Below are 13,437 nucleotides of genomic sequence, written 5' to 3'. Positions count from 1 at the left end.
AGAGAATGTGTACTCCAGCCCTGTGTTATTGTGTGAGGCAGGCCTAGCGACAGCCACTGTAAAACTCAACAGATGTAAAGAGCTGAGCCCCAAAGGAGAGAAATGTTCACGTCCTCTACTCAGTCAAGGCCTATGGCCTTTCAATTAATTTTTTTTTGTCATCAGTTACCTTTGCCTATTTTAAACTCACTTCTTATTGAAGAGTTTCCATCCTGTTTAGCATTTATTCTAATAAAATTTTACTTAGCCTCTTGAAAAAAGGCAAACACTTTAACATCGTGAAACACATCACATTTTTCTTGTAAATGTTTTGTAATAAATGAGAAACTGTACAGCAGCTAGTTCAATATTACCCATGCAGGATGAATCCTCTGAGCAATTACCTTGTTTCCATGGCAACAGCATGTGTGTCCATCCTTCAGTGAGCTCTGGGAAGCCACCAAACTGGGTCTGCTCAGGAGAGCTAAGGAAAACTTAGTGAATCAGGGGAGGGAGGGAGTGTAAGGGGATTGTAAATTTGATACTAACTGGTTAACAAATGAGCTGCTATTTATATTCTTTATTACATGGTTCATTTGAGCAACTCCAAATAATCCACAAGGGAAGAACTGCAATGTTGGAAAACAGAAGCAAAAAACAAAATGTGCAAATGAAAGAAGGCAGAAAACGATAACTAGACATTCTAGTACCCTTGCCCACCTTAGGAGAAGGCCCCGAATAATTCCAGGTCCTCGAGTGAAGAATGAAGGGAAACTAATCTCCAGGAGACATTTGCCTCCTGACCTCTGCCTGGACCCCACACTCCACCTAGAGTGTGCCAGGACTGGAACCCTCACCTTTTATTATTTAAGCAAATCCTGAAAAAAGAGGCCAACTCTTTTTTGTGCCTTTGACATCCACGAGAAACTGTACTGGTATTTTGGGTGTTATACTCCAAAGAACTGCAAAATATATGAAAAATTGTATCATGGACACCAAACTATAAAGCAAATACAAAAGCAGAGGAAGCTCCTAGAGAGAAGACTGTCAGGTGTGCTGCAGCTATCTTTTTGGAGGGGTTTTAAAGAGAGATTTAAAGTTGGAAATTAGAGATCTCCTCAGGGAAAAATGGACATTATGATGTTGTGTGCCCATTGTCACAGTTGATTACAGACTCTCGGGGGAGCTGGTTCCTAGGCAGTTTTAGAAGTGGGATGTAATTTAGAAGCATTTTCTTGCTGGTGATCATGAGGGAGGCTCTAAAATGGGAGATTGAAAGAGAATGTGGAAAAGGTGCCAGGAGGATCCCAGTAGTAATTGTAACCTGATAGGCCACCATTTGATTAATTTGATATGTAATTACATCTAATTACAGGCATCATTTGAAACTTGGGCCACTGGGTTTAAGATAAATTTAAGTACCTTAGAGAAATACCTTAGCTCATATAATAAAGGACTTCCTTCTATTTAGAGCAGTGGTTCTCAACCTTTCTAATGCCGCAACCCTTTAATACAGTTCCTCATGTTGTGGTGACCCCCAACCATAAAATTATTTCCGTTGCTACTTCATAACTGTAATTTTGCTACTGTTAATGAATTGTAATGTAAATATCTGTGTTTTCCGATGGTCTTAGGTTCTACAGCAGTGCACCACAATAAATATCGGAAAACACAGATATTTACATTACAATTCATTAACAGTAGCAAAATTACAGTTATGAAGTAGCAACGGAAATAATTTTATGGTTGGGGTCACCACAACATGAGGAACTGTATTAAAGGGTCGTGGCATTAGAAAGGTTGAGAACCACTGATTTAGAGGGATCAACCTATTAACGCAGAATCTAAATCAAATGATTATACAATTGCAAATTTTGCTTATTGAAAGGGAAATCTAGGCAATTAGGGATAACGAACCCAAGAAGTGAAATATAAAAATATTCATGGGAATATACCATCTTATAAATTATTCTACTTAAAATTTTTATTATTATTATATTTATTTTTATTGAATTTGTTGGGGTGACATTGGTTAATAAAATTATATAGGTTTCAGGTATACAATTCTACAATATATCATCCATACGTTACATTGTGTGTTTACCACCAATTACTCTGCTTTTAAAGTGCTTACCTTTAAAAATGTTGAAAGGAAACTTACATATGAGGATAGAAAAAACAGTTTGGAAAGTGAAAAGATAGACATGCTTTAAAAATTATCTTAAAATTGGATTTGAATATAACAACCATAATATGACCCACAAATTCCGCTGATCTCTTTTCCACAGAAGGTCTTGGGAACAAATTATTTGTATTTTGTAGGTTATATAATTGCATTGCACCATAAAAATTCCTAAAGACTCTTAGAAAAAGTCCCTATGAAACTAATATTCAAAGAAAATGTTTAGAAAATAATATTTTTCTATTGCTTACACAGGTACATATCTCATTATATTTGACAACTGAAAACCTTATTGCTTAATTTGATGAACAATACAGAAACACATATATTTAGATAACCAATGTTAATTTAAATCCCATTATATTTAATATAGAAAAATACAATGTAAGAGATCTATGCCTAAATTTACTATATTAAAATCACTGGCAGATGTAGTTGGATCAAACACCATAACAATATTTAATCTTCTAAGATTAAGGTACTCATTATATTTATTTTACCCATATATAACCTGAGACAATAATAAACATTAAATAAATATACATTGAATTAATTAATTAATAGGAAATCCAAATAATCAGTTTGTTTTAATTCACCACTGAGTTCACCACATAGTTTGGGATTGTAGACATAACCACAGGTGTCTCTAAATTATCCATCACTGCATGGATGATGTAATGGCATTCTCTCCTCTATGTCCCAAGCTCCTTCTATAGGTTTCCTTAATTTTCCATGGTCATGGACTCTATTTTCCTTTTGTTACTTGCAACTTCCATAATTTTGCCAGTCAAGATTTCCTTCTCTTTGCTGGATTATAATTACACAAATGCAACAGACCATGAAATTAATGAAATTACCTCTGTGCCCAATGCTACTGGTCACTGTTTGGACAGGGTCTCTACCCTAATGTACTGGGAGAAGTAGGATATACACTCATAAAGACCAAACCCAAAGTGAATTATTAGATAAGGGAAAATAGGCATTAGATAATTCTTTGTTGGCTTAAAAAGGGCAATGGAATGGAATGGATAGAAACTCACTAGGTGGAAAACAGGGAAACTAACATTTTTTAAAATATATTTTTATTGATTTCAGAGAGGAAAGGAGAGGGAGAGAGAGATAGAAACATCAATGATGAGAGAGAATCATTGATTGGCTGCCTCCTGCATGCCCCCCACTGGGGATCAAGCTCACAACCTGGGCATGTGCCCTTGACTGGAATCAAACCCGGCTCCCCTCTGTCCACAGGCTGGCGCTCTATCCACTGAGCCAAACCAGCTAGAGAAAAACTAACATTTATTGAGCATCTGTTTTTCATCACACCCTGTGCTAGGGGGTTTCACATATAGTATTTCATTTATTTTTCACATCAAACTGTTGAGATATATCTTTTCATAATTTTATAAGATATGAGGCCCACCAGGGTTTACAAACTTGCTTAGGGTTATATTGCTTACAGGACTTTGAGCAGACATTCTAATTTGAGTTGATACTATTTCTATCTGAGGCAAGAGGGAGACACGTGTGCCCTAAGGCACCGAGGTAACATTATGCACAGGTGTGCTGGACAGAGAGTGATGGCCGCAATCATCTAGAGCAGCACATCTAGGGGCAGAAGCCACTAGCTCGGAACAACCATGTCTGGAGACACTCAAACTTTTATCTCTAACATTTCCTTTTGGTTCTACCTTAGATCTCCATCTCTCTGCCTATACTGCCCATCTGTCCTTGCATGCCATCTAACTTATGCACTAGAGCCCTTAGCATATCAATCATAGCTGTTTTATATTCCTGGTCTGATCATTCCAACATCCCTGCCATGCCTGGTTTTATGTCTATGAACTATGCCTATGAACTGGTTCTATGTATCTGAGCCTATGCCTCTGGACTGTGGACGTCACAAATGTTTCTCAGCTTTTACTCCCCCCTCAAGGTAGGACAATACCCCAGTGGGGTAGGCTCTGGTTACACACACTCCTTCACAGAAGCTGCAGGTCTCGCATGATCAGACCTGTCCGGTCTGGCCTCATCTGGGCCTCTCACTCCTTTGCTCATCACTCCAGCCACCATGGTCTTGTTTTAGTTCCCAGGAAGCAAGCCATGCCACCACGGCACAATGCGCTTCTCCCAACTTGCTGCCTGGCTGGCCCTTCTGTTCCATTAGTTCTCATCTGAGATATTGACTCCTCAGAGAGGTCTTTCCAACTATTGGAAGGTGGTCTCCTACCCATTCTCTCCATCCCTATTATGCATATTCTTTCTCTCAATGCACTTAACATAATTCTATGTTTATATTGATTTGATTGTATTCTAGTTTTCTATCAGTTTCCTGACTATGCTGGAACACCATGAAGGCATTAACCATATAATCATATTTTAACCACAGTTAAGGACTGTGCCCAGCTCATGAAAGTTGGGCAATATATAACTGTTAAATTAATGAGACAAAGAATGAATGAATGACACTTTTCCCCCCAGTTTTAGTCTTAACAAACTTAATAACTGCAGGAATGTCTACTGCTCTTGCTTAATATCTATTACTAAGTAAATGGTGAATTTCTTACAAGTCTTTTTTTTAAGAGGGACAGGTGTTCACTCCCAGAGGGCAACAACATATAGTAGTTGATAAAACAATGAGTGTGACATGCTGAGAAGTCATAATATAAGAAAGTAAACTATTTTGAAAGTTAGATGTCACTGAAATATTTATGAACTGAGCAAGTAAAGTTACCATTACTCCTTACAGATATCACCAACCCCAAGTCTTGGAATTTTGAATCAAACAAACAAAAAATGTTTATTTCTGCGTCCCCTGCAGGATTGACACTAATAGAGTCTCGCCTGTGTCTTCATTTGGGGCTCTGGTTTAGCTCCAGACTCAGGTTGAACCTGTCTTCTTTCCTTGCAGGTCCTTTGAAATCTGCACTTTCTCAGGCCTGTGATCCTGAGAAAGTGCACTAAGTAGCAGATTTAACATCAGGGTCACCGCCATCACTAACTACCCCCCAACAATGTGTGTGTACAAAAGGCTCCCAGGAGGAAATACATACGGCAACAATGGTTATATTTGGATGGGGGAGCTCTAAGCAATTTTTGGATGTTCCTTCCACTCCCTGCTTTACAAATGGGAAAGTACTGGTAAAGTAAAATACCTTTTTAATTAAAAACATAATAAAGCCAGCATGATCTTTGAGCTTACTTATTGAGAAAATTAGTCACCTTAAGGCCATTTTTTACTATTAAAGCTAATAATAGTGGTGAATGAAAATAATAGATTTCACATATTGCTCTCCTGATGGTACTTAACCAGCAGCATTACTAGAATAATAGAGCTGATTACAATATTATATTGTAATATTTAGTGAGCAATTACTATGTCAGGCACTATGCCAAGTGCTTCACAAAGTATTGTCTCATTTAATCCTTACAAAAATCATGGTAGGTGATTGTTATCATCATCCCCATTTTACAATGAGGAAATTAATTAAGAGAAGTGAAAATATTTCACTGGTCCAGTGTTTGATTTAACGCTGAGATTCCCACTTCATTGAAGGTAATGAGACAGATCTGTTATGTAGTAAGTCTCAAGATGCAAGGTAGTGTATATAATGTTATTCCAAATGTTTGCATACACACATGTTTACAAGCTGTATTTATAGGCACACACACAAGTGCTTTTACTTTTGCTATACAGCATACCTCCACATAGACATAAGAAATTTGAAAAAAGGATTATCTTCTAAAATGGAAACTGGGTATTGCAGGGACAGCTCCGTAAACTTACTTTTCACTCTTAACACCCTGTTTTAACCTTTAGAATTTTGATATTGTACATGTAATGATATGAAAATAACTTTTTAAAAAATTAAAATAAGTATTGAAAGCAGAATAGCCTTCCTGTTTTGATTGCAGGCCATCCTCAACTGAGGGCAAGGAAAACAAGATTTTTTAAGAAGGAGAAATAAGAGGTCAATGGGCAGGTTCAGTAATCCCCTCATGTTGGGTACCAGTTTGAAGCAGCTTCATTAGGCATGGTCAGGTGTGCACGTTTCTTTCCAGCCACATTGAGGCATTCTGCCACGAAGAATGAAGAAGGCAGATTTTCAGCATTTAACAGAGGAGTGTAATTTTGAGGCAAGAGGACCAGTTGTGTTGTTACATCATTGGATGTTTTGTCTACATGGGTGTTGAAAACATATAGAACTAATGTTCAAAAGATGGAAAGGAAAGCAGACTATGAACTGGATCCTAAAGTTTTCTCTAATGGAAATGAAGAGACTCATGTTAAGGGTAGCCTTTGATGGGGTGAGGATAGGGAATAGAGAAATACATTCAAACACGGTGAACCCCAGAGGTTCCATAAGATCCAGCTCCAATCACCTCACCTCACATTCACCACTCCCTCATGGGGTTACACCATTGCAGCCACACATCTGCATTGCTGGTCCTTAAACTCTCCAGGCAAGCCTTGGCATTGGCCATTCCCTCTGTTTTGAGAGCTCCCCCTCCCCGCTCCAATGCTGCAAGTTTCTCCCACATCTCTGCTCAAATGTCACACTCTCAATGAGGTCTACCTGGGCCACCCATATGTAAAATAGCAACTTTTCATCTACCTTTCTTCCTGCTTTCTTTTTACCCATAGCACTATTAGCTTTTTCATGTTGTTTATTAACTGTTTCCATCTGCTAGAATAGAAGCTCTTTGAGGGTAGAAAATTTACCCGTTTTTTTTTTTTTTTTTTTTAATTGTTGTATCCCAGTGCTAAGAATAGTGCCTGGCAATAGTAGACATTCAATAAATATTTGTTGAATGAGTGAAATTAGCTTTTATATAAGGTGAATGAGTAGTAGTCTCTAATCAGATTGGTTGTGTTTGTTGTTTGTTTTTTTATGTTCATAAAGGGCTTTGAATGTCTCACAGCTAAGTTTTTTTCTGCTTCACCAAATATTTGATGAGCATTTCCCAGGTGCTAAGCCCTGGCTGGCACAGCAGATGGAAAATGACCACAGTGTTCCTGCTTTCCAGGAGTTCATCCTCGGGGGAGGATATGAAGATAGCCAAGTACTCATTACAACTCAAGGCACAAAAAGTAAGTGCTGCAGGAATCCAGAAAAATAATCCGTTTGCTGCTGGTTTCTGAAGTGGTAAGTAAACAGTTCGCCACAGGGTGAGTGTGATCCCATGGGCACCAAGAGGGGACCATGAGCAACAACGGGAAAGATGACAATGGTGACTAATGTGCTCTGCCCCAAACATATTACACGTGTTGTCTCTGGTTAAACTCTTGGTACCCTCCCCAGGGAGGTTCTATCATTATGCGTTTCACAGATGAGAAAAAATGGAGGCTCAGAGAAGTGACAAATACTCAAGGTCACCAAGTTCATGACAGAACGGGCTTTTGAACACAGGCAGCATACCCCTAGAGCTCCTGCTCTTAACAGCTACACTGTACCGTCTTTCTCGTTTTATAATCTGAAGAAGGACCATGAGTAGTTGAGCGTGGCTGGAATGGAGTTTGTGGAGAGGAAAGAGTAATTGGAGCAGAGCTGCAGGGGGCCCTGAACACTTGGCTATGGATTGGGACTTCACACTGTGCAGTGAAGAGCTGTATTAGGGTGTTAGGAAATGGCATAATGTGTCTTGTGTTTCAAATGAGAGCTAACGGTAGTGTGAAGGAGAAGAAAAAGGGAGATGGTGGGCACGTAAATCTGGCCAAAGGAAATGGAAAAGAGGAATGGGGTTGGGAGGTATTTCAGAGACACAGTTGGCAGAACTAGATGGTGCCATGGCAGCTTGAGACCGGAGCGGTCTGCTAAATGAGATACAGCACGGAGGAGATAAACAGAGAATTATTAGAACTGCTTGAGCTTTTATACTCACTAGTGTCACATTATCCTTGTTTCCCAGCCATAAGGATAAGTATTCTGAGTTTAAATAGTTTCTTGAGCAGATATGGAAATTAAATATTCCTCCTTCCAGCCTTACAGAGATTACACCACCTCCTGGTGAACTCAATTTATCAAGTCAATTAAAAGATCTGTAGTAAAAGGTGTGCATATGTTTCCCTAAAGCGGCTTTAATAGGATTTAGAGTTTTTATGAAAATCCTTACCTGAGTCTAGGATTATAAATTAAATTTTCTGTCCAATTTTCCTCTTACATCTGTCCCCTAGAGGAAAAAAACTATCTCCCGAATAAATTGTTTTTTAATTTCAACTTACATTAAAATATGTATTATTCTGGAAACAGCTCACTTTTCCCTGGACTCTTCAAATCTCAACTTTAGTAACTGAGAGTAAGCATCTGTACTTAACAGTGAGAGCGGCGGGGTTCTGGCAGAGGCAGTGGGTGAACGCTGCCCTGGCAGGCAACAGACAGCTTCTCACCCGCTTCTGCTGCAAGAAGACCTCGAGACATCCCCACACTTCCCTGAGCCTGCTTCCTCCATACTCGCAATGCTCATTCATTCTCTCCTTCTATCATATAGTCAACAAACATACACTGAGTGTCCACTATGTGCAAGTATTGGAGAGATATAGGGCTGAATTAGCCAGTTTCAGTTACCAAGGAGTTTTCAGTTTAAGTATTGCTCATTAAATAGTTGTGATTTTAAAAATTTGTATAATATTAGAAAACCACAATGATGTCTCAAGGAAATGATCTATATTTTGAAGCCAATGTAACCAATCCATTTACCATATTGAAAGCTCTCAGCATGTGTTCCCTCAATAATAATGTACTATTTAGGCTCTGTAAAAATGGATTGACTCGGGAAACTGAGGAAGAAAGAAAAAGAGAAAGAGCCAGACTGGATTGGAGCCCCTTTTTGTCTTCAACATCAATGTACCACGTTTGTAAAAAGAGGTCTGAACCCAAGAAAGCAAGGAGAGCTACCAGGAGACTCCCAGTTCTCCTCCAGGCCTAGCTTTTACATTAAAAAGCAATTACTTGTCAATGGGGGTCATATGGAGCTGCCTCTATAACTTTAGAGATATTTGTGCTCTGACCCGCCTACCCTTTCACCCACTGTCTGCACGCAGAGAAAGGGCAGGTCTCCTGTGGGGCCTGTGGGCTGTTTTCCAGGAAACCATGCAGGACTGCTGCATGGGAGCAGCCCTTGACAGCCTGTCTCGTGTGTTTGTCTTCACGGGCAAGGCACTATTTCCACAAAAAGTGTCTGGGGTCCTGCTGCCCAGCACAGAGCTGATGGTGGGAAGCCTGGATGCTTGTAACAGGAAAGTGCTCTGCGTCCTCTCTGGGCCCTCAGGACCAGAGCTGTCAGTGTTGTTCAGACAGGGTCTCCCGCTCTGAGCTCCAGGGCCCTGTGCAAAACATCGTTCCCACAGGACAGTACAATAAACCAGCTCTATCATTCTATTCTGCCCAGAAAGAACCAACATTTTCTTTTTTTAAATAAATGTTTATTGATTTCAGGGAGACAGAGAAAGAAACATCAGCGATGAAAGAGAATCATCGATAGGCTGCCTCCTGCATGCCCTCTACTGGGGATTGAGCCCGCAACCCAGGTATGTGCCCTCTTGGTTCATTGGTCAATACTCAACCACTGAGACACGCCAGCTGGGCTGAGGACCAACCTTTTCTTCAAGCCACCTTCTGAATATGGATCACAGCAGTGAAGCCAAGAGTTGCTGGCTCTTAATTCTTACGAGCAACTAGCCCATGGCCTGGATAATGGTAGATGCTCAATAGGTATTTGTTGAATTAATTAATTAGCGATTTAACGAGTAAATAATTTATGGACCTATGCCTATCTAGCATAGTATCTGGCACATGACAAGTGTCAATAAATATTTGAAGAGTGAATGAACCAGCTGCAAAGTCTGCATTGCAATTAAGTTCAGGCTCCAGCACCAGATCCATGGCAACATTAGGAAGCAGATGAATTTATTTCAGCCTCTCCCATCCTCACTTTCAGCTCCTGCGTACTCTTGCCAGGGCTCCCATGGGCCCCTCCAGTAACCTGCCTGCATGCAGTGTGGTGCCTGGTCCGCAGCAGCAGCAGCAGCATTAAAGGAGAATATGCTAGCAATGCACATCCTCAGGCCCCACCCCAGAACCACTGAATCAGAAGCTCTGGCAATGGGGCTTAGCAACCCTATCTAATAAAAGGGGAATATGCAAATTAACCACCACTTTGTCACAAAGATGGCGGCGCCCATAGCCACAAGATGGCGGCGCCCAATCCTCTCAGCTCCGCCAGAGTCCCCCAGACCTGGTGGTGGTGGTGGTGGTGGTGGGGTGGGGGGCAGCTGCTGAGAGCGGGCAGCGTGAGCAGCCTGGCAGAATGCTTGCATCATCGCTGTGGCGACATGGCAAGTGTCCTGGGCTGTGGAGAGCCTCTGGGCAGCGGGCGAGGAGTGGCCAGGCCCATCAGAGAGCTACTGGCGCACGGATTCGTGTGCAGGGCTACTAGTTTGTTTTATAACAAGCCCTCTGGGTGACCTCATGCACACTAAAGTTGAGTTTTGTTTATTTTTAAAAACTACCTGCTTGAGAATCACCCAGGAGTGCTCTTTAGACATGCAGTTGGGCCTCCTCTCTAGATTCTAAAAATCTGAATCTCCCAGGTTGCAGCCAGGAGATCTGCATTTTAAACAAGTGACTTTTTTTTTTTTACATAGTAGAACCATTTCCCAAAAGCTTTGCTTTCTCCCATAATCCATTCGTTAGTCAGTTTCAGCAGAAGTTTTAGTGAATTAGATTTCCTTGATTACCTCACAAAGGTGATAATCAGATATATTCTAATGTTTAGCAGGAAACTAAAGGTCCCTCTGTCCTAAAAAAATAATATGCAACTAACAATGGAAATTCACATCCTGCTATAGGCAGTAAAGGATGCTCTAGGCCGGCGTGGGGCTTTCTTCTTCAAATTAAAAGGCATTCATGGTCACCTATCTGACATAATGAGAGGGACAAGGGACAAAATGGATATTATATTGGCTATTATGTCTTTAGAATTTAGCTATTTAAAAAAAGATAAGGCCCACAGGCAAAGTTCAATCTGTAGATTTTTTTTTTATAATTAAAATATGCTTTATAAATAGGAAACTAATATTTAAAAATCTGATTTGCCAGAATTTCTTGAAGCATGGAAACTGATAGGGGGATTTATAATCTGATAAATAGAGCACCTGAATTAATCTGAAAAATAATCATATTATTTTAAATCTTAGAACACATATACTTATGTGAATAAGGGGTTAAGTTTTTTCTAAGTTTCCTTTTCAAGACCTGTGGGAAGCAATTGAGGAGGTGACTCAGCTGTGACTCCATCAAGCAGAACCGATAAGCAGGGTCAGACCGACCCACCAGGAGTCTAAATTTCATCTCATCAACCTTGTCTCATCACCTGATCACTAGAGGACAATAACTGATGTCTGTGGACCTCCAAGGCTGCCTCACCCCAGCCCCTTCCCCTTTATAATCCTGTCCGCTGAACCTGGCTGGAGGACAGGATTTGAATGCTTGTAGGCACCCTGTCTTCTTGGTTGGCTAGGCTTCTCAATAAACACCTAACATGATCCAACCCTGTCTTTGTTATTGGACACAGTGACAGGAAGCCCGAGCCCACCCAGGGGTTTCCCGGTAACAAAACCTCTGGCACATTTGGCTCATATTCTTACAAGGTGACAAACAACCAGATCTCTGTTGTTGCTGCTCCTATCACCAGTTACCCACAGTCCTTAGCGCTACTCATAATCTTACTGGGGTCCACTTCACTGTCTTATATTGAGTTTCAGTGGGGCATTCGATTTGTGAGCCTGCTGTACATAGATTCATCACCTTCATCGCAGAAGGAAGCATTTGGGGGAAGAAGAAGAGTCCTGCAAGGTCCAAGAAAGCACACGACTGCACCAGTATCCCAGTCAGCTCAGTTCCCTCTAAATTAAGGTGACCAGACGTCCCGCTTTTGGCGGGACAGTCCCGATTTTTAACAATTTGTCCCGCGTCCCGCGGCATTTTAAAAAAGTCCTGATTTTTGGAAAGAATGCACGACAAGCTAGGGAACGGTGGGAGAACGGGAAGGGAATATACGGTTTTCAGCGGTCATGTGGCTATTTAGCCAGGATATGAGTTTTATATTATTTTTGTTAATTTTATAATGTTAAACTTTAATAATAACAAATAATTGTTGAGAACTGATTATCGAGAACTGCTTATCAAAGTTCGCATTGTTGATCAGTTGTTAGAATTCGACCACCATTGTTTGGACTTAATGAACAATGGCATTTTTTGGGATTGGCAACGACGAAAACATTTTGTAACTGTCTCTCAGACGATACACATCGTACTGCGTGCTAGGAAGCTAGTTAAACAAGTGATGTCATTACAAATCAGCTATTCAGATAATTTAGGTAAGTAATTTATTTATTTATTTCATAGATACATAAATTTTCTTGAATTTAGCAGACAGTACTCGTATTATTTATATTTTATAGTTGCGGCAAAAAGTCTAGCGCCGGCCTTGAAAGCGACACTTACGACTTACATTACGGCAAATTCAGAGGAAAAATAATACAAGTTAGTATTGTTATTATTTAGAAAGAAATATAGGATTAAAATTAAAATAATTTTTAAAATATAGTTACTTTATAACAATCAAATTAATTTAATTTATAAACTAACAATAAAATATGTTCATGTAATTATGTACCCACTTACTGTGTTTTTAAGCAATATGTATATAATAATTTATAATAAATTTTAAATTATTTTTTTTAGATTTTTAACATAATGAGTAAGAAAAGAGCATGCAAATTCAACGATGATCTAAGAAGTGAATTTCCTTTTATTAAAAAAAACAAAAGCGATTACAATATAGACCAAATTTTTAATCAAGAACTCCCCTTCTCCCCCCCCCCCCCCCCGCCCCCGTCCGAAACCAGTTTGGCTCAGTGGATAGAGCGTCGGCCTGCAGACTCAAGGGTCCCAGGTTCGATTCCTGTCAAGTGCATGTACCTTGGTTGTGGGCACATCCCCAGTAGGGGGTGTGCAAGAGGCAGCTGATCGATGTTTCTCTCTCATCGATGTTTCTAACTCTCTATCCCTCTCTCTTCCTCTCTGTAAAAAATCAATAAAATATATTATTAAAAAAAAAAAAAAGACCCTCACCCCCGTCAATGGTGTCCCGCTTTACCAATGTTAAAATCTGGTCACCTTACTCTAAATCGCTTAAAATAATGATGATGCAGTTGCTACAATCAGTCTCATTAGTCAGGCATGTGTTCACACAGTTTTGTAACTATTAGAGTTGTA

The sequence above is a fragment of the Cnephaeus nilssonii genome (genome assembly GCF_951640355.1).
Source record: "Cnephaeus nilssonii genome assembly, chromosome: 9".
Taxonomy (NCBI): Eukaryota; Metazoa; Chordata; class Mammalia; order Chiroptera; family Vespertilionidae; genus Cnephaeus; species Cnephaeus nilssonii.
The sequence above is the reverse complement of the archived record's forward strand: the minus strand, read 5'-3'. Positions refer to the sequence as shown.